Source organism: Schistocerca nitens, chromosome 4 (assembly GCF_023898315.1).
Source record: "Schistocerca nitens isolate TAMUIC-IGC-003100 chromosome 4, iqSchNite1.1, whole genome shotgun sequence".
Lineage (NCBI taxonomy): Eukaryota > Metazoa > Arthropoda > Insecta > Orthoptera > Acrididae > Schistocerca > Schistocerca nitens.
Window position 1 is genome coordinate 299,801,284 of NC_064617.1, and position 22,523 is coordinate 299,823,806.

At 40.2% G+C, this 22,523-nt stretch overlaps 1 protein-coding gene across 1 annotated transcript in view; it reads left to right on the top strand.

The window, feature by feature from the left end:
* LOC126251743 (prohormone-1-like) overlaps positions 1 to 22,523 on the top strand; it is a 309,535-nt gene that overhangs the window by 170,756 nt on the left and 116,256 nt on the right. The window lies entirely within an intron of this gene.

The following is a 22,523-nucleotide window of genomic DNA, read 5'->3' on the forward strand; positions in this document are numbered from 1 at the left end:
GAACGACCACAGTAACCTCAGTTCTGTCCTGCATCTATGATATGTAAATTGAAAAAGAGGCGCAGAAGAATGTTAACCCCACATTGGTCTTAATAAATAACTTTGTTCAAACTCTAAATGCACTACTAGTGTGCTTTAGAGTACTAAATTAAGGAAACAAAAGGGTATCCTGACACACGAGAATCCGTTGTGATTGTAACAGCATACATTTTTTTGTAATGGAATCCATTATGGAAAATGATTTACCTGCCCATACCTATGTGTTTTATGCATCCCACAATGCCTTAAAAAATCACAAGTGAGATTTTCATTTCCTATCGCTCGCTACGTGCAATCTATTAGTCGTACAGAAAAAATGAACCGGACCTTTTTTGGAGTAAATTTAATGTAGCTAACTTTTACACCGGGATATGTTTTCGCTGGAGGCCAAGGTTTCCATGTTATTCAAGAAAATGCGTTTTAAGGTCACTTTTGCACGTTTTTCTTGAATAGTTCGTAAACTGCGGCCTCTAGTGAAAACGTATCTCAGAACAAAATTTAACTACATTAAATTTGCTACAAAAAGATCATGTTCATTTTTTTCTGTACGACTAATATTTTGCACTAGTGAGTAAGAGAATATGAAAATCGTGCGTGTGGCATTTGAAGGCACTGCAGGTTCCATAAAACCCATCTGTAGTAGCAGGCTGAATAACACCGTACATCATAAATCAAAGTGGCAATATTATGCAAAGGATAAATTGCTACTTACCGTATAGAGGAGACGCTGAGTCACAAAAACGCACAGCAAAGTGACTGCTACACATCAGCTTTCGGCTGAAAAGCCTTCTCCTAAAGTAGGAAACACGTACACACACATTCAGGCAAGCACATCTCACACACGCATAACGAATACAGTGGTTATGTGTGTGTGTGTGTGAGTTGTGCTTGTGTGTGTGTTTTCTAGGTTAGAAGGAGGCCTTTTGGACGAAAGCTCATGTATAGCAGCCTCCTTGTTGTGCTTGTCTGCGACTCAGTATTTTCCCCTATACGGTAAGCAGCAATCTAGCCTTTTCATAATATTGTCGTTCTTCCATGATGGATTTTTCCGTTGCTTGATAAATAAAGGTGGTGGAAATGAAGTTTTGCATCTTTCCCAATTCTACACATTTTCTGGGATTTGGCGATTCTTCAAGAGATTAGGTACCACACATTCAGTGCTCATGTTGCTGTTCTCTATTATTTCAATCTCGTATAGAGCGCGGAAAGAATGAAAACCTGTATCTTTCTGTATGAGCTTTGATTTCCCTTATTTTATCTTGGTGTTCTTTCCTCCCTATGTAGGTCGGTATCAATAAAATATTTTCGCATTTGGAGGAGAAAGTTGGTGATTGGAATTTCGTGAGAAGATTCCGTCGCAACGAAAAACGCCTTTCTTTTAATGATGTCCAGCTCAGATCCTGTATCATTTCTGTGACACTCTCTCCCATATTTCGCGATAATACAAAACGTGCTGCCTTTCTTTGAACTTTTTCGATGTAATCCGTCAGTCCTATCTGGTAAGGAACCCACACCGCGCAGCAGTATTCTAAAAGAGGACGGACAGGCGTAGTGTAGGCAGTCTCGTCTCCTTAGTAGGTCTGTGACATTTTATAAGTGTCCTGCCAATAAAACGCAGTCTTTGGTTAGCCTTCCCCGCAACATTTTCTATGTGTTCCTTCCAATTTAAGTTGTTCGTTATTGTAATACCTACGTAACCACTCGCCATGAGGAACAGAAGAGCTGACATAAATTAAGAGATATTTGAGAAGCTTCAGGCGCAATGTCTGCGCCATAGGTGCATGAGAAATTAACTCCACAGCTAGAAGCCGGGGATGGAACACACGCTCGCAGCTGGTGTCCATACAGATCGAGATCAGGGAAACGATATCGAGCTCTTGGCTCGATTTGCTTCGCAGGTGAGCCTGGGGCCCTATCACACGACATGAGTTTCATACCTGCAGACTGATTGTTCGGAAAAATTACTGGCTCCGACCAAAGTGGTCTTGGCCGCTAGTCACAAGTGCTGTGTTGAGCCTGCGCCATGACACTTTGCGCACAATGCAGAAAGAGTTCCACCTCTTATAACACACAGGAAAGGAACATATCAAACGAAAGATGAAATGAAAAATATTTTTTTCTAGGGAGACTGTTACCGGATTCTTACATTACTACCGTAAACTGGTGTTACTCTGGCCCAATTTTTTTTTCTTTTTTTTGTCTTTGTTATATGTGGCAAGAAAACAGTGGAAGGCAGAAAATTCCAAATATCTTGTACCATCAGTTAAGTAGCTTATTCAACAAGAAGCGACAAATCTATTGCTGTGGTATCATAAAATTTGGGTCACTGTTACACGCACTCCGGGCTATTTTGACCCACCTCGTTATTTCTTCATGAAAAAATGGTAACATGATGTTGAGACGAAGAAACTCAATGAATATCTCCAGAATAGACATTCATAAGCATAGGAAATAAATAAAACATTAAATTTTGAAGGTAAGGACGGGGAATATTGAACTTTATTCGGAAAGTTATACAGTTAATATGCCGATGTAGTGTATTGCAACGTATGTTACGGATATTGTACAGCATGGATGTGAGCCTTCTTACACAAACTGCTGAAGTTATGGTACTGTAAAATAGCCACAAATTTTTGGTGCCGGCCGGAGTGGCCGAGCGGTTCTAGGCGCTACAGGCTGGAGCTGCGCGACCGCTACGGTCGCAGGTTCGAATCCTGCCTCGGGCATGGATGTGTGTGATGTCCTTAGGTTAGTTAGGTTTAAGTAGTTCTAAGTTCTGGGGGACTGATGACCTCAGAAGTTAAGTCCCATAGTGCTCAGAGCCATTTGAGCCATTTTTGTTGGTCATGTGTGACTGAAAATTCTTATCAAATCCTCCCAAGGATAAAATTGTTTATCTTTTTGCTCTGGCCATTTTCAGCAGGATTTTGTCTTCCCATACAGTTCACTTTAGTACTCTCATCACTCACGTCAGTCCCAATTCCGGAATATTTGCGGTATAAAACTGTTGTATAATTTCCAACTGCTAATTTACATTTGAACATTTTTTGGTGCTGGACATCTTGCACAACAAAAAACTTTCAGAATTACCATCAGATTCCAGGTCTTCTTACGGAGTTTCTTTATCCTGGGCTAAAGTAACACCATATTTTGCAAAAATTTGTACCATTTTACAGAACTATTAAATATGTTATGGGTCACCCTCCGGGTCAGCCGAGTACTGTTGGCAAGTGGAGTGCATTCAGTCGTTGTGAGGCCTACTGAGCGGTACTTCAGAAGTAGCAGGAACTGTCACGAAAGCTGACAAAGGCCGGGAGAGCACTGTGCTGACCGCATGCTCCTCCGTATCCACATCCGGTGACGTCCATGGGCTGAGGATGACACGGCAGCCGGTCGGTACCGTTTGGCCTTCAAGACCTGCTCGGAAGGTTTTTTTTTCCTTGTTTTTATTAAATATATTATCTAAATTGAATTTCACACAAATGACAGCTTCTGACCTAATTACTTAATACTGACAAAGTGCAAAATTTCGCTCACATTATTTTTAGTTTAACAGGTGTGAATCCTCCAGGCAGTAGTTAGTAGGGTGCATTAGCTGTTAAAATATTTATGGTCAACAGTGAACCCAGAGCTGCCAAAACACTGTCACCTCCTAGATCATTCTTCACACACGGTAAATGCATACTGCCTTGGTTACTCCGTGCTAATTATGTAATTTTAAGCACTCCGTCTTCAGGCCACGATTGGCCTACCGGGACCATCCGACCGCCGTGTCATCGTCAGGGGAGGATTCGGATAGGAGGGGCGTGGGGTCAGCACACCGCTCTCCCGGTCATTATGATGGTATTCTTGACCGAAGCCGCTACTATTCGGTCGCGTAGCTCCTCAATTGGCATCACGAGGTTGAGTGCACCCCGAAAAATGCGCAGCGCATGGCGGCCTGGATGGTCACCCATCCATGATATCTTGCGAACCATGGGTGAAGGGTATCAGACGGATGCCATATTCCTTGACTTCCGGAAAGCGTTTGACTCGGTGCCCCACTGCAGACTCCTAACTAAGGTACGAGCATATGGGATTGGTTCCCAAGTATGTGAGTGGCTCGAAGACTTCTTAAGTAATAGAATCCAGTACTTTGTCCTCGATGGTGAGTGCTCATGGGAGCTGAGGGTATCATCTGGAGTGCCCCAGGGAAGTGTGGTAGGTCCGCTGTAGTTTTCTATCTACATAAATCATCCTTTGGATAGGGTGGATAGCAATGTGTGGCTGTTTGCTGATGATGCTATGGTGTACGGGAAGGTGTCGTCGTTGAGTGACTGTTAAAGGATACAAGATGACTTGGACAGGATTTGTGATTGGTGTAAAGAATGGCAACTAACTCTAAATATAGATAAATGTAAATTAATGCAGATGAATAGGAAAAAGAATCCTGTAACGTTTGAATACTCCATTAGTAGTGTAGCGCTTGACACAGTCACGTCGATTGAAACGTCCCCTTTGAACAATTATACATGACTGTGCTTAAACTGACACACAATATTTTTAGCGCAACGCAATCTGACTTTCAAAAATCCCTACAAAAGAATGTCCCTGACTAACAATAACCCATACCTTTCGTGAATCACTTACCTCACAAAAATCTTCGTTACTCGAACTACTGCAATACAGCGAGCGCCACTACTGCCAGCTAAATAAAAGATTCAAACTACGGAAGGCACTAACTACTGATAGGCATAGTTAGCAAATGAAAGATTTTAATAGAGAACAAACAATGTATTTACCTTAATAGTGTTGAAAAATCATAATATACATAGCAGTTCATGACATCCAGTCTTACAAATTTCCAAACTCCGCCATTTCTCTCCCCACATCCACCACTGCTGGCGGCTCACCTCCAACTGCGCAACGCTACGCGCTGTTAACATCCAGCTGCCCAACACTACAATAGCAGACAACAATGCAAACTAGCCACAGACTGCACGCAGCACAGCCAGTGATTTTCATACAAAGCGCTACGTGGCGTTACCAATAAAAAAACCTAAACAACCTACTTACATAGCCCCCATGCTCCCCACAAAAAATTTTACAGTTTTGGGCAGTGGCCGATAACGATTTGATAAAATTTTTTCATAATTACAATAACAAAGAAATCAAATGAACACACTTATTGATACAATGTTGGTCAAAAGCTAAAATTTTCTCAGAGTCCATAAAGACAGTCCTGATCGTTCATCACAGTAAAACTGCAGTGTTTTTCTCAAAGTCTAAGCAGTAAAAGAAAATGCACACGGAATTAGTCGATTTCCATGCACTCTTGAAGAAGTAGTGTTGTCCTTCCAACAGAAAGACAGTGCTGACTCTTGACATGCAGACAGGTAATGGTCCACAACAGAGCAAACCCACAGCAGAGTCAGTCGAAGTTTTGAAGAATACTGGTAGGTAGGTCATCACAGACCCACTGTAGTCCTGGTAGAGATTACGGTATTGGTGGGCCACCAGAGGCGCAGACCCACTGCAGTCCTTGCAGAAATAATGGTACTGGTGAGTCATCAAAGATGCAGACCCACTGTAGTCCTTGTAGAAATAATGGTACTGGTGGGCCATCAAAGATGCAGACCCACTGTAGTCCTTGTAGAGACGGCAAGCAGCCACCTGTTGCGACTGTGCAGGTGCACAATTACCATTGAAGAGTCTTGCGGATAATATAGCAAGTCCATGAACCACCACTTGCGCACTCACAAATTTTTTTTTGAAATGTCCTTCGAACCAGCAATGCTGTTATCCAGTCCCTTGCTGAATTATTAACACATGTGCAAACACTATCAATCCCTACTTCTCACATATTGTCCACATACTATGACCAACAGAAACATGTGCAGTGAAATGTAACTTACAAGTTACTTAATTTGATGAACAGGTGTCAATTACAATTTTATAACATAAGGATACAATAACAAAGGTACAAAATACATCATAAAAACATAACAATACAGATAACATTTGTAGTAATACAGGCTTTACAAAAGAATAGAAATATACATATACATCAGTGTTACAGGAATTATGACATAAGTTCATACATAAAAGATCAGAATAACTTTCGAAACATCAACTTCACACATGAGCATTAAAACAAAACAGAATAAATAATGTCTAAACATCTTTACAAAGTAAATAACATAGTATTTGAAAAATTCTACAACATAAATCTTATTAGCTAAACACTTAAAGACAGGAGAAAGACAAATACACAAGGGTACATAAACACATAGCGGAATAATACAAAAGGAAAGACAGGATTCGTTTTCAATGTGACATTTGGTACTGCAGTCCAACCAAAAACTTCGTTCTGTAGATATTTCCCCTTATTTCAACATTTGTTTCCACCAAAAAAAATCCTATCCAAGCATGCTTTCTGTACTCTGTTTACATCCTCTTTCAAAATTCTTTTTTGGCCAAACCATTTTCTTATAGCTTCCCAATGCATTTCTTCCAATTCATCACAACTCGTTCTCACATATAGCCTACCCCATCTTCAGCTAACTTAAATCTACTGAGCTCAGATGCTAAACTAAGGGATGAGGCAATGCAGCAGCACAAAACAATTAACACAAACAGCAATGACAAAAAAAATGGAAATTGGCAATGCAAGCTACAGGAAATCTAAATTACCAAGCAAATGCAACATTACAACTAATGTAAGCCAATGTGCAGCAACAAGAAAAATAAATTAGTAGTAAAACTAGCTTAACAGAGTAATACAAAGTGAAGTTTAGTAGCACTATGCCTGGCAAACAGCAGCAGCAAATGCAATAACTTATATCTAAACATGACAAAGCTCAAGCAGAAAAAATATTACAGTAAAAATGGCCATGTTTAATACCTATGTCAAATCTTAGCACTAGAGTGATGCATCACCTTGACTTACTCTAGCAGATAAGTTACCAACCTGTTAAAAAATTATTTTTGCAATTCCTGTGAAGGGAAATGTCTATTTGTGCTCTCTTTTCTATGAAAGTACATCATAAAATTATTCTTTACTGGGTCTGTAGACAGAAAATAGTGATATTAGTGCATCTATTAAATTTTACTTTAACCAATGCTGCTGCAGCTAGAAACTTGATATTAAGCAAAATGAGCAAACTCTCAACTAGAAAGACAATAGATGTAAAATGTTTCTCATCATTTCATTAGGCATTTTAGAAAATGTCATAAATTAAGAGCTCCACAGTATAATCATATGTTTTCAAGTTTGAGCGTGTCGTATATACGATGCTTTCTACAAAGGAATGTCAATAGCGAGGATAATGGCCTCCCTTTTTTTTCAACCTGTGCCTCTGAAAGGCACATACTAACGGCTTTTTTCCAGGTGACTGTTGCGCAGCTGGGTGCCCACGACGCATTACGTGCAGGTGGTCACTTAACTTTCTTACCGAAATATTTACACCAGTTTCCGCTACAGTGACAGTCTCATATGAAAATTTCACAGGTCGAAAATTTACGTTACAAATGTGTAGAAACAAAATCCTGTAAATATAACAGTGTCCAAAAAATTTTCGGCGGAATTGTGATACATTCACGCATGTACACACACATTTTATAACTCTTTAAAGTACGATTCTCAGCTTATTGATCATAAACGTACCTCAACAGCATAATACACATCGTCATCGCAATAATAACATCATAACAGATCAATCACATCTCAGAATCGTCACAGCTTCTTTCAATAATTTCAAAACCTACAAAAATTCTCTGCTCATGTCAAAAGTTTCATCTACCTCCAACGTACTTTAAAAATCATGATCTCATACCAAATACATCATTCAAAGCCGTCATAGTATCACAACGGTTCTGAAAAATACGAAGGGTTCACACAGTACAGTCGAAATAGAATTTCATAAGTGTGAAGTTATCCAACAGTGTAATTTCGTAAACATCTGTCAGTGATGTAGTAAAATAAATGTTTGTCTCTCTCAGTTAAATGATCAGGTAGTTGTGTTGGAGAAATATGGTACCGATGTGTAAAGTTGTATAAGCAAATACCATAGTAGCTAGGGCTCCTTGTGCTTGCCAAACACATGGTACACAAAGTAAGCGTGTACCCCCGTGAGGATTACTTTAATTATACCCTCAGGTGTTACAGATTATTGCAATGGAATGAAATGTATCACGGAAAAACTTTGTATCATTGTACTTCAAATATCTTTAAAAATAAATGTTTTAAGTACAAAATTAATCACTGAAATACGTGTACTGTAGCGCTAAACTGTGGGTCTTGTTGTAAGATAATCTCTGTGGAAGTGTCGTAGTTATCGTCCTCCGAAAGCTAAGTTCTGCAGAAGTCAATGTACTTACCTCATCATAAACGAAAGTGAAATTCTTTGCGTATAGGTATCGTAGTTATTACGTACCTTACCGTGATCAAGACAGTACTATAATGTAACGTATTGTTGTGCTACGGAAAAGGCTGTCTCATTGTAGCTATACCACAAAAGTTACTACTAAAACATGTTTTAATTTCCAGAATAATACAGAAAAACTGTGCAGATATAAAACAGAAACACTGAAAAAGCAACATTGTAAATTGTCACACATTAGTAGCGTCTGGTATCTCACAGAAAGTACTTTAAATCCAGAATGTATTTTCAAGTAAACCAAAATGCTGTATTAAAATCTCTTTAGCAGTACTGGTAAATGTTCTAAGTATGTGAGCCTTATAGTCGTTACGTAATCGTGCAACTAACAAGCAAGAATGTACACACACAATAACACTGTGTCGTCTGTTCACAATAACAATGCATTCGTAATTTCTGTTTAAATAAGTTCTCTTGGTTCTTGACTGGATATTTAACTTCAAACATTGTTGCATATTAACAGATTCTAAGTCTGACAAAGCATACTAGTAATGTAAAGTGAAAAGTTATATGGCAAAGACAAAGTTAAAAAGCAGATTATCTTTCAATAAACGGTTTTACATGTGAAATGTGGTGTAAACCTTTACTCTTCCTAGTACGCAGAGTTTCAACTTCAACGCAATTATCATGTGGTATACGTCGGATTCTGTAAGGTCCATTGTAAACTAGAAAGAATTTGTGACTCAAGTGTTTCTTCTTATGTGACAATGAATGAGCTTTAATAAGAACTTTTTGACCAATATATAATTTCTTTGCATTTGCTTTACCGTGTAGTTTTCTCCTTTCGTCTGCTGCAGATTTTATATTTATAATAGCCAAATCAATTATGTCTTTGTGTCGAAGTTTACGTGTATTCGGGAAAGGTACAAGCTCTCTGATTCTGTTCGGTGGTTCTTCATTCTTCAGTACAAGAGTAGGTGGTAAAGCAGTGGAGTCATGAGGCATTTCACTCAGCACGTTTTGAAATAAGTGTAAATATCTGTCCTAATGCTGATGCTTTTTGTGACAATAAAGTCTGCAAAGCTTATTGATTTCTTTCATAATCCGTTCGGAGAGGTTACAATGTGGTGAGTACAATGAAATAAAAACAGGTTTGATTTGATCATACCGAAGCATGCGTGACCAAACAGCAGATCTGAATTGCGGTCCGTTATCTGAAATGACTTTACTAACGTGTCCAACTTCACGTAAAAAATTTTTAACAAAGGTGTTGGATACAGACCGTCCAGTGGCTTTACGTAACGGTGTGAAAGAAACAAATTTTGAAGTAAGTTCAACAGCGACTAGAACGTACGAAAATCCATTAGATGTTCTGACAAGTGGTCCCAAGAGATCAACAGCAGCAAATTCTTTTAATTTAGAAGGAATGATAGGAAACAGCGGAGCACGAAGAGAGATAGTAGATGGTTTCGCCTTTTGACAAAGTTTACAAATAGACAAGACTCTTCGAATTCTCTTTTCCATATTGTTAAAATAACAAATCGTTCGAAGAATATGATAACATTTTCGTGGGCCAAAATGTGCATAGCTGAAATGAATGTACCAAATGAGCTTATTAACAAAATCGTCAGGAATGCAAAGTACCCATAGCTTGTCATCAACAGTGCAGCGTTTGAACAGTATGTTATTTCTAACCAGATAATAATGCCGAATCTGTGTGTGTGTCTTTTCATGCCATTTGCTTTTGATGTCTTTCCAAATCGGATCTTTACCTTGTTCATGAGCAATGTCCTTTAAAGATGTGGTGATGAAGTTTTCAAAGGCGACTTTCTGAATGTAAAGAATACTGAAATTTTTTTCGAGGTTGCCTTCTGTGTTACTTTTCTGAAGCCCAGCCGGTGCGCGTGACAGTGCGTCCGCAACAATGTTCTCCTTGCCGGGAATGTAGACTATTGTGAAGTGGAATTCTTGCAGAAACAATGCCCAACGTATTAACCTGTCATGATTTAATTTTGAAGACAAGAAATTGTAATGCACGATGATCACTGTATACTTTTACGTGCTTACCAGAAAGAAAGAAACGGAATTTGTTAAATGCCCAAACGATAGCTAAATCTTCTAATTCAGTAACGGAATAATTTTTTTCAGATTTTGTTAGTACTCGGCTATCAAAAGCAATGGTTTTCTGAATGGTAGTGTCATTTTCTATGGCTTCTTGAAATAAATGGGCACCAAGACCGACTTTAGAAGAATCCGTGCTAAGGCAGAAATCTTGTGACAAATCTGGATGAGCTAGTACTGGCGCGTTAAGTAGCGATTCTTTCAAAGAATTGAATTCCAACTGTGCTTGTTCGTCCCAGTTCCAAATAGTATTTTTTCCAGTGAGAGAACAATGTTTTGGTGTAACAAGAATTTGCATATCCAGAAAACGACGGTAAAAATTCACGAGACCTAGAAAACTGCGGACTTGTTTTTTTGTGGATGGAACTGGAATGGCTCTGATTGCTTCTAACTTTTCAGGATCCGGCTGAATGCCTTCAGAAGAAATTATATGTCCCAAAAACCTCACCTTTGACCTACTGAATTCAGACTTTTCCAAGTTAACTGTAATTCCAGATTCTGCAAAAATACGTAACAAACTGTTGAGGATGCGATTATGTTGTTCCCATGAAGCTTCTGCTATTAGAATATCGTCCATATATAAGGTGATGTGACGTTTTAAGAACTCAGGTAATATGGAATTTAGCCCGCGAATGAATGCTGCCGAAGAAATGTTCAAACCAAAAGGAAGTTTCCGAAACTGATAACAAACGCCGAAACAAAGGAAAGCTGTGTATTTACTACATTCTGGATGAAGTTCGATCTGATAAAAGCTGGATCTGAGATCAATGGAAGACGACACTTTTCCACCATTAAAATTTTGAAGAAGTTCTTCCAACGTTTGCGGCCTGTCTGTTTCAGGAATAATGATAGTATTGATTTGTCTCGAATCTAAGACAAGACTGATCGATCCATTTTTCTTCTCAACAACATGTAATGGATTGTTGTATGAGCTTACTGCAGGCTCAATAATGCCCTCGTCATGCATAGATTGTATTTCTGTTCTAACACAGTCCCTATAATGTGCTGGAATTACGTCTGGTCTAACACAAAATTTAGTATGCTCACGAGCACGAAATTGGTATTGAAATCCCTTGATTGTTCCTGTTTTGTGAGTAAAAACTGTGGAATGTGCTTCTAAAATCTCAATAAGGTCCTGCCTATCACTATCATTACAATTGTCAATTGTTTGAATTTTATTCTGAATCAACTCATTAGTTTCAAATATGCCGTCGATATCATCCCTGTCAGTACTTGCAGAGTGATTATTAGTGTCTAGTTCCGTAGAAAATTCCGAACTGTTGTCTAACAGAAGGTAAAGCCGATTAATTTCCTCGTCATGGTTTGAGAGCCAATCTTCAAATTTCAAAGCTATTGACTTACCTTCTTTCTCTAAACTTATTTCAGTATCGTGAAAGTTTTCATTCAAAAAGTTTCATTCAAAAAGTCTACTCCCAGTATAATTTCCGTCGACAATAATGGGACAATAAGAAAGTTCATAGAGAAGCTGTGGCTTTGACAAAAGAATTCTAAGTTGGTTTGTTGGCGTACATCTACACTTTTTCCAAAGATTGCACCTTGTAATTTAATCTTACGCAACGGAAGTGTGGGGCAATCGTTCGATTTGTTACATTTGCTAAAGGCTGTTTCACTAATTACTGAAATGGGACTGCCAGAGTCAAGTACTGCCGTAAATTTTACGTCATTTACTGTAATGTGAATCACAGGCTATGCAATGTTGTTATGTCTTACGTCGTGTTCCTGGAGTAAGATATCCCTAATGTCTTCCATTTTTACGTATTTACTAGCTACGGCAGCTACGTCGTCAGTTTCATACGTACGTTTCGTGGCTGCCAGCGGTATGAGTCATTGCCTATTGTCTCTTTGTTGGCGCGCGTCGTTATTGGGATTTGGAGACCTAACTTCTACAAATTCACCTTGTCGAGAGGGCCCTGCTCTGTTTGAATCCCGCCAGTTCTGATGCAATTCAGGTCAGTCGTTATGATCATATCGTCTGTCGTCATGTCGGTAGATTCCATAGTTACTTTCTTGTCGGCCACGTGGTGGAGAACTTCTCCCTGAATCGTAACTGTGCGCTGGTCCGTTGCGTCTAAAGTTATTCTGTCTCCCTTGATAATATTTATTTTGGTTCCCATATTGTCTGTTTCTCTGATTGTCTCTGTGATAGTCATTACCGCGGAGAGGTGATCTTTCCCTGTAGTTATTACTACTCTGCCAACGGTTGTCATACGGGTGGTGTCTGTTTTGGTCACGATTTGTGTTGTGAGAATAGCCTTGTCGTGTCCAGTTATTATTTCTTTCATCGCGGAATTGCGACGGATGTGACCTGTAATTGTTGTGTTCCTGTTTTCGCGTTCCGCGATTATCGGTGTCAATTTCTAATTCTTGTAAGAGTCCCTGAAAAGCTTCAATGTCGTCTTTGCAACGTCCTGCCAAAATAATATGTCGTAAATGTTCAGGTAATTTGATTAAGCAAATGCGGATGAGTTCTGAGGGGCTGTATGGGTTTGACAGGTACTGATTCTTGTGCAACATGTCTTCAAAATATTTCACAAGATTGGAGAATTCAGATTGGTCGAAATGTTTCATCATTATGATGCTACGTTTTACTCGGTCTTGTGTAGCTTGGGACCAATATGCTGAGAGGAAGGCATGATAAAATTCTCCTTCACTGTGACAATCGTGAATGACCGATCGCATTCTTACTGCTGGTTCATTCTCTAAGTAGCCACACATAAATTCTAATCTGTGCTGCAATGACCAGTTGGGAGGAAAACAATGAGAGAATTGATGAAGCCATGCTCGTGGATGAATGTCGTTGCCAGAATTCTTAAATGTTTTGAATTTACGTGTAGTAATGAACAGCTTATAGTCAAAATCATCGTGTCGGCGAGTCGCACATCTCTCATTGTTACTTCGTTTCGGCGGTTCCATCTCAAAATTCAATGCGCCTTGCCAATTTCTTTCATAATTTCCGAAGTATCCTGTGGTATTATTTTGTGGTTGCTCCGTATTTCTATGTCCCTCTTCCCGTACTGGATCGCGAGTGTCCTCTGAAATATGTAATTCTTGTATTACTTGTGCCAACTAATCTTGTACTTCCCGGATTTCTCTTTTGTGCTGTGTATTGATTTGATTTTGATTTTGTTTGAATTTTCTAATTTGTTCATACTCTTCAGTGTCAGTGAAAGCTACAGGTCTTGTGTCATTCAGATCATCATCTACCTTTGTAGATAAGTTAGTGAACTGATCTGAAAGTTCGGCTACTTTATCCGATAGTGAAATTATTTCCTCTGTGTGTTTTTCTGAACCAAGTTTCATAGTGTCCATTTGTGTTGAAATCGTATCTACTGTGTCCTTTAAGTTTTCCTGAGTTTTTGCAAGTTGCGTAACCGAATCGGTAGATGCAACTGAGTCAATTTTAGCTTGCAAGGTCTCATGATTTTCATGAACAATAATTTGCAGTTCTTTTATGGCTGCTTCGTGATTCTGTAATGCATTTTCATGCCGCGAAAAAATAGGTTGAAAATGCTCACAAATTTGTGTTTTTACGTCATTACAGGCTTTTTGACATTTCGATTCAATGTTATGTAACTCAGTAGTTAAATCTTCACATGTTTGTTCAAGTGTGATGTCTAACTTTTGAAGCTTTTGCTGTGTTTGTCTCTGATTTTGTTCCATTGTGTCTAACTGTTGCTGTGTTTGTCTCTGATTTTGTTCCATTGTGTCTAACTGTTGCTGTGTTTGTCTCTGATTTTGTTCCATTGTGTCTAACTTTTGAAGCTTTTGCTGTGTTTGTCTCTGATTTTGTTCCATTTGTTGCATTAATTGCAATAATAATGCATTAGTGTCTGGAATGTGTTTCTCTATGCTTTTTGGCAGTGCATTTTCACGGGCAACATTCACGTTTTGACAAGCAGAAAATGTGTCTTGACTCATTTGAGGACCCAAAACCTGAGTCTACAGTATTTGGAATATTGTGTTCTGTCATTTCGGATTCCTGAGGCGAGCTGTTGCCGACCGATCGATCGATAATGCTTCCCTGTTCACTAATTGTTTCACTGCCTACACCATTATTTGCAGCCCGCTCCATTTCCCTATGCACAATTACCAAATTACTACTTTGAACATTAGTTAATTCATTACTCTGCGGCGCTAACACACTGATTTCGTCTTCACTGTCATTTCTCAGTTTACTTTGAAGCCTAGTATTACGTTTTTCACACGCCATTATTGTCACAATATTTCACACGACAACACAGAAAAGCACAATTTGAAGAGCAAAATAACAAAACACATTAACATAGCATTGAAAATAATATCTAGTTAATTGCAAGCGCAGCTGCGAAATACTTGGTGCTAATTTACATGCATGCCACAACTGTGTACGACAATGAAAAACTACAACTACAAAGAAAATTCTCTCTATAATTACGCGCTAGCAATAAACAAAAGCTACACTAATTACACAAACTACAAGAAAAAGTCAGAAGATTCCAGTGAGGTATCCTCGGCTAAGGGTCGACGTATGAAACGTACCCTTTGAACAATTATACACGACTGTGCTTAAACTGACACACAATATTTTTAGCGCAACGCAATCTGACTTCCAAAAATCCCTACAAAAGAATGGCCCTGAGTAACATTAACCTATACCTTTCACAAATCACTTACCTCACAAAAATCTTCGTTACTCGAACTACTGCAATACAGCGAGCGCCACTACTGCCAGCTAAATAAAAGATTCAAACTACGGAAGGCACTAACTACTGATAGGCATAGTTAGCAAATGAAAGATTTTAATAGAGAACAAACAATGTATTTACCTTAATAGTGTTGAAAAATCATAATATACATAGCAGTTCATGACATCCAGTCTTACAAATTTCCAAACTCCGCCATTTCTCTCCCCACATCCACCACTGCTGGCGGCTCACCTCCAACTGCGCAACGTTACGCACTGTTAACATCCAGCTGCCCAACACTACAATAGCAGACAACAATGCAAACTAGCCACAGACTCCACGCAGCACAGCCAGTGATTTTCATACAAAGCGCTACGTGGCGTTACCAATAAAAAACTTAAACAGCCTACTTACACCATTAAATATTTTGTCGTAACATTGCAGAGCGATATGAAGTGGGACAAGCATGTAATGGCAGTTGTGGGGAAGGCGGATAGTCGTCTTCGGTTCGTTGGTAGAATTTTGGGAAGATGTGGTTCATCTGTGAAGGAGACCGCTTATAAAACACTAATACGACCTATTCTTGAGTACTGCTCGAGCGTTTGGGATCCCTATCAGGTCGGATTGAGGGAGGACATAGAAGCAATTCAGAGGCGGGCTGCTAGATTTGTTACTGGTAGGTTTGATCATCACGCGAATGTTACGGAAATGCTTCAGGAACTCAGGTGGGAGTCTCTAGAAGAAATGAGGCGTTCTTTTCGTGAATCGCTACTGAGGAAATTTAGAGAACCAGCATTTGAGGCTGACTGCAGTACAATTTTACTGCCGCCAACTTACATTTCGTGGAAAGACCACAAAGATAAGATAAGAGAGATTACGGCTCGTACAGAGGCATACAGGCAGTCATTTTTCCCTCGTTCCGTTTGGGAGTGGAACAGGGAGAGAAGATGCTAGTTGTGGTACGAGGTACCCTCCGCCACGCACCGTATCGTGGATTGCGGAGTATGTATGTAGATGTAGATCCAAGTGCCGACCACGCCCGACAGCACTTAACTTCGGTGATCGCATGGGAACCGGTGTATCCACTGCGGCAAGGCCGTTGCCAACGATTTAATTTTAGCAGGAAGAAATTTAAAAAAATCCCCGTCAGCCAAGGACCAAAGAAATCCCACATTAAGGTGTTACAAAAATTCAGTGATGCGAACAGGAATGCGTTTGTCAAATTAAAGAGACGTGTTCGTCATTTTAATACCTACAAGTGGAACGGCTCTTTGCAACGAGAAAGGCTACTACTTGTTTACCGACATGGTAGCCGCCAGCTGTTTGCGGCAGCTGAAGCGTGTGCCCTGCGCCGCGGTTCGCAGGTGCGAGACTTGTTGCCGCACCCGAATTAATTAGAAGTGGCTGGTGTTTTTCTTCTTTTCTCGTAGTGGTACAGTTATTAAAGCACTTCTGCGAGCTAGTCTCAGGTCCTCCAAAAAATATGGGCAGCTCGCTGTAATCAGAAAGAGCGCGGATGGGGTTACGAGCTACGAGGATGACCGAAACATTGTTTCAGCTGACAGTGTGGTAGGGTTGCGCAACGAATAAACAACATAAGTGCTTTTGGGAAAGAGACATCCTAACGAATGGGATGACTGGCCTGTCGGTTTAGCGTTCATGCTTGAAGAAATCCCTTGAGGTCATCAGCCTCTCTGTCACGTGTGCGCACTTTTCTGAAATAATGTCAAAGAAATTTTTTTTTTTGTTTTCTACACCACATCTGCATATACCAAAAGAAATTGTTGAAGTTGTTTTCTAAACCACATTTCCATTATAAGTTGATGCCCTTATCGATCAAAATGTTTCTACGCGATACGCCAGAAATGATTGCTACAACAGGAGGAAAAAATGGCTCTGAGCACTATGGGACTTAACATCTGAGGTCATCAGTCCCCTAGAACTTAGAACTACTTAAACCTAACTAACCTAAGGACACCACACATACCCATGCCCGAGGCAGGATTGGAACCTGCGACCGTAGCGGTCGCGCGGTTCCAGTCTGAAGCGCCTAGAACCGCTCGTCCACTGCGGCAGGCTAATACAGGAGGAAATTTCTTTTAATTCCGAGGAGTAATGAAGGTGAAATAATTATCGGCTTGCAAATGCACATTTCATGTACACAAAAATATCCACTGTTGGGATAATTTTAATCTGCGGCAACCTACGTTGCACCAGTTGCGCTGATAACCAACGAAGCGAATTTTCATTTGTCTGGCCCTGTAACCAAACTGTACTGTTACTGTAAACAGCTTCGGAAATGCAGCTGCGTAAAGCGCTCGACAACCGCTGATATTTCGACGGATGAACACAGTCATATACGAGACAAAAGCCTGCGGCCTTGTCAGATGCCTACAAAGCTAGGAAAACTCTCTGGCAAAAATGTATTGACGCATGATGGTAGTATTTTGAAGAATTTTCAATCATTGTGCCGTTCCCATCAATAAACTAGTTTATATAGACTTAGTGACACTACTCCCGGACAAACCTTCCAAACTTCATCGTTACCAAATTGTGATTGTGGTCTATATCTGCTCCTTTTTTGATATGACTTACAACCCAGTACCTGAGTCCGCAATCTCTCCTCACCATGATGTAATCTAGCTGAAATCTTCCTGTCGTACAGGCGTTTTTCAAGTATACCACTTTCTTTTGTGATTCTTGAACAGTGTATTCGTTATTACTAACTGAAATTTATTGCAGAACTCAATTTGTTTCTCCTATCTGATGACTACTACCAAATCCATATCTCCCGTATGTTTCTTCTATTCCTTGCCATACTAAAGCGTTGCACTCCTCATGATTATTAAATTTTCATCTCCTTATAACACTGAATTATCTGTTCATTTTCCTTATCTACTTTCCCTGTCTCTACATCTTCTACTTGTGACGTCGATATGTCTACCTGAACTACTGTTGTCTGTATCTCGTTTAACAGACGTCAGCTGCCTATTTTACCAATCCACAGAATTTAGCTAAAAAAACTGAACAATACGTAAGTGCACATTGCAGTGTACAAATGACGGCAGGTAACACTGTGCATTTTTGTTCTGTAGAACTATTTCGTTTACATACAAGAAAACTATCTGTTCCATTATCTCATTGGGGATCGTTTCGTATCTTCAAACACAATTCAGACTTTCAAATCTAGCCAACCTTGTAATACAAGTTTGATATATTTTATTATTCCACTTTTGAATGATAACATTTATTTTTTGTGTGTTGCATTTTTTTCCGAAATTACAAAAATCACTCTGAAAAAGTAAGGTTTACACAAATGTGAAAAAACGTTTGAAGGTACAACACGGTCCTGTACCTAGGACAATGTATTCTTTACAAATTTAAGTGTTGCAGTTGAGAACATCTTGTCAATAATGTATTTAACTTCTATATGTTACATTATTATGAATTGGCACGCCGATAATCAGTAAGTGAAATCGAATGACAATAGAAGCATTATAAAAAACCAGTTACAAGTTAAATACATATTAAAATAGAAGCTATTGGAACCTAACAGAAATTTCCTTTTCAAGACAGATAAAACTGCCGGCCGAAGTGGCCGTGCGGTTAAAGGCGCTGCAGTCTGGAACCGCAAGACCGCTACGGTCGCAGGTTCGAATCCTGCCTCGGGCATGGATGTGTGTGATGTCCTTAGGTTAGTTAGGTTTAACTAGTTCTAAGTTCTAGGGGACTAATGACCTCAGCAGTTGAGTCCCATAGTGCTCAGAGCCATTTGAACCATTTGAACAGATAAAACTGATAACACATTAAAGAAAAATCAGAGGTTGTATGGCAGAAGACCTTCTTCCTTTTCAAGGTACATAATGGTGCAGCACAACTGAAGAATAATGCTTAACCGTCCACACCTTACACAACTGGTTTTAAAAATAGATAGAATTTAACTCAACATAAAATGCTAAAATTAAAAGAGCGTAGTGTTCTTTTCGAGGTGATAACATTAATAAAACAGATAATATGAATATTGTATGTGTGGCTTTTCATTGTTTTTAATTGCTGTGGAACGAAATATTGGGTGACAAAATTAGAAAAACCGAAATCTTACTATGATTATAATGAAGAGACAAAGCACTTGAAATTTCAAAAAATCACATTCAAACGAATAAAATTCATGAAGTAAGACACTTCGATATTGTTTTTAAATAATGAAAATATTATGCACCACATGAGGTTTGAACCCAAAACCTTTCAATTAGCAGCCAACCACCTTAACCATTACACTGACGCAACTCGTCATTAAGTGTGTTTCCTGGATATTATATAACGCCAAATACCGACAAACATTGTTGCTATGACTATGAATTACTCACGTTTCGTCGAAGTACAATAGGAAATAAACAATTACCGCTGTTCTTTATTGCGAAAAAGCGGTTCGTGAGAGTGATACAAACACCTTCCCTTGCTGTCGCCTCAATTAGGAGGCTTATTGCATGTTTGGTTTAATTAATTAAAGAATATGAAGCAGTTGGTATAAAGAATGCTTTTTCCAAACTTTCTATAAAAGAAAGTCTGCTATCAAGACATTGCTTTTGTTCAATTACTTTATTTATGACTCAACATTTCTAAAACTGAAGACACTCGTCCGTGCTCTGCACTGCAGTCGAGCTCTGGCAACGTCGTTCTCTGTTCATTGGCTGACTGTGTTTTGTGACGTCAGATGCGCAGAACGAACCTGAACTCGGCCGCCGTCGTAAATGACGCGCACTAGACGATGTAGGACGCAACGTCTTATTGCATCAATAACCACGCCACCGCTCACGTACTGCTTCCCACAGAGCTCATCCTTCATTATGCCGAACAGATGGAAGTCAGAAGGTGATGATCCGGGCTGTAGGATTGACGAAGAAGACCAGTCCAATTAAGTTTTGTGAGACGCTCTTCGCAGACTTCTGTGAGGCTTTGTGTTGTCATGGAGAAGGAGAATATTGTTGACCTGAATTTTGAGGCGGCGAATACGCTGACGTCGTTTCTTCGGTTTCACAGTTGTGTGTGGCCAGCCAGGCACAGGAGATCGGAAAAGATTTTGTGGAACTGCATTGTGATGGTGACAGACGCCTCGCCCAACGACTCACCGTGCTTTTGTTTACTGCCAGGTAAACATTCAGTCGAGCTCTGGCAACGTCGTTCTCTGTTCATTGGCTGACTGTGTTTTGTGACGTCAGATGCGCAGAACGAACCTGAACATTCAACATTCAACAAGCGCCTACGAGTATTTGCGATACTCTGATTTTCCACCCAAAGAAACTCAATGACAGCTCTCTGCTTGGAACGCGCCTATGTCACAAACGCCATTTTGAAGTAGACGTATAGCGCCGTCACCTGTCGGAAATTGTCCCACAACAAGTTACGCTTTGTTTCAACCGAAACTGGCAGAGAAAAAAAGTGTTGCACTATTTATTAAACGCCCCTCATGCAATACGAGGAGAGAAAAGCAGAAAAGAAAGTTGCAAATACAGAAGTCTGAAGAAGGAGCAATGGAACGCTAGAAATAGGATAACGAGATGCTGTTCGCAGCACAGAAAAATAGGAACCATTCCTCCAGCCTAACACGTGAGAAGACCGACCTCGCTTAATTGCATGATGTCAGCGCGGTGCGGTGCGGCGCTGCCGAAGCGGCGAGAGACAATGCGCTGCTAAGATGGCGGGGCGCCTTCCTCGGCCTTGACGTAATGTCCCGGAGGCATTGTGGACCGCAATATCGGTACCGCGACCACAATAAGGCGCCGCCGGGGTGTGCGCCACGCCAAATGCGATTAGGCCCTCCGCAGCAGGGCGGCCGGCGAAGCCCCGCAAGGAGTTGGCGACCCTGAAGGCAGAAGACCGCTGCATCGCGGCCGCAGGCTGCCGACGCGGGGGAGCAACACACCAGCTCACCTCCACCCAAGCATAGGCACTGAGGCTGCGGCTCATCTGTGCTGGTTCTTCAGCTGCCATGCGTTTAAAATCGCTTTACTTCTTTTGCTTTCGTAGCAAAGGCAGACAAAGGAGACTCATTAGCACGGTATGTCGATAATTTTTACTTCGGGGCCGTCTAATTATTAGGGGCGTTCGATAAGTAATACATCACACTTTTTCTTCGACCGATTTCGGTTAAAAAATGCGAAATTTGTGGTGGGACATGGTGGAAAATTCCCGTTTCAGCACATATAGCTTCATGAATTTCATCTACATCTACATCTACATCTACATCCATACTCCGCAAGCCACCTGACGGTGTGTGGTGGAGTGTACCTTGAGAACCTCTATCGGTTCTCCCTTCTATTCCAGTCTCGTATTGTTCGTGGAAAGACAGATTGTCCGTATGGCTCTGTGTGGGCTCTAATCTCTCTGATTTTATCATGGTGCGCTGCTCTCCGTTGGATCTTCTTTATCTCTTCTATCAACCCTATCTGGTACGGATCCCACACCGGTGAGCAGTATTCAAGCAGTGGACGAACAAGTGTACTGTAACCTACTTCCTTTGTTTGCGGACTCCATTTCCTTAGGATTCATCCAATGAATCTGAGTCTGGCATCTGCTTTACCGACGATTAATTTTACATGATAATTCCATTTTAAATCACTCGTAATGCCTACTCCGAGATAATTTATGGAATTAACTGCTTCCAGTTGCTGACCTGCTATATTGTAGCTAAATGATAAAAGATCTTTCTTTCTATGTATTCGCAGCACATTACACTTGTCTACATTGAGATTCAATTCGTTGCAGATCCTCCTGCATTTTAGTACAATTTTCCATTGTTACAACCTCTCGATATACTACGCATCATCCGCAAAAAGCCTCAGTGAACTTCCGATGTTATCCACAAAGTCATTTATATATATTTTGAATGGCAACGATCCTACGACACTCCTCTGCGGCACACCTGAAATCACTCTTACTTCGGAAGACTTCTCTCCATTGAGATTGACATGCCGGCCGAAGTGGCCGTGCGGTTAAAGGCGCTGCAGTCTGGAACCGCAAGACCGCTACGGTCGCAGGTTCGAATCCTGCCTCGGGCATGGATGTTTGTGATGTCCTTAGGTTAGTTAGGTTTAACTAGTTCTAAGTTCTAGGGGACTAATGACCTCAGCAGTTGAGTCCCATAGTGCTCAGAGCCATTTGAACCATTTTTTTGAGATTGGCATGCTGCGTTCTGTTATCTAGAAACTCTTCAAGCCAATTACACAATTGGTCTGACAGTCCATATGCTCTTACTTCGTTCATAGGTTGCGGTGAAATCTAGAACAAGGTTCGGGATCGCTTTAAGGAAAACACGTTGAAC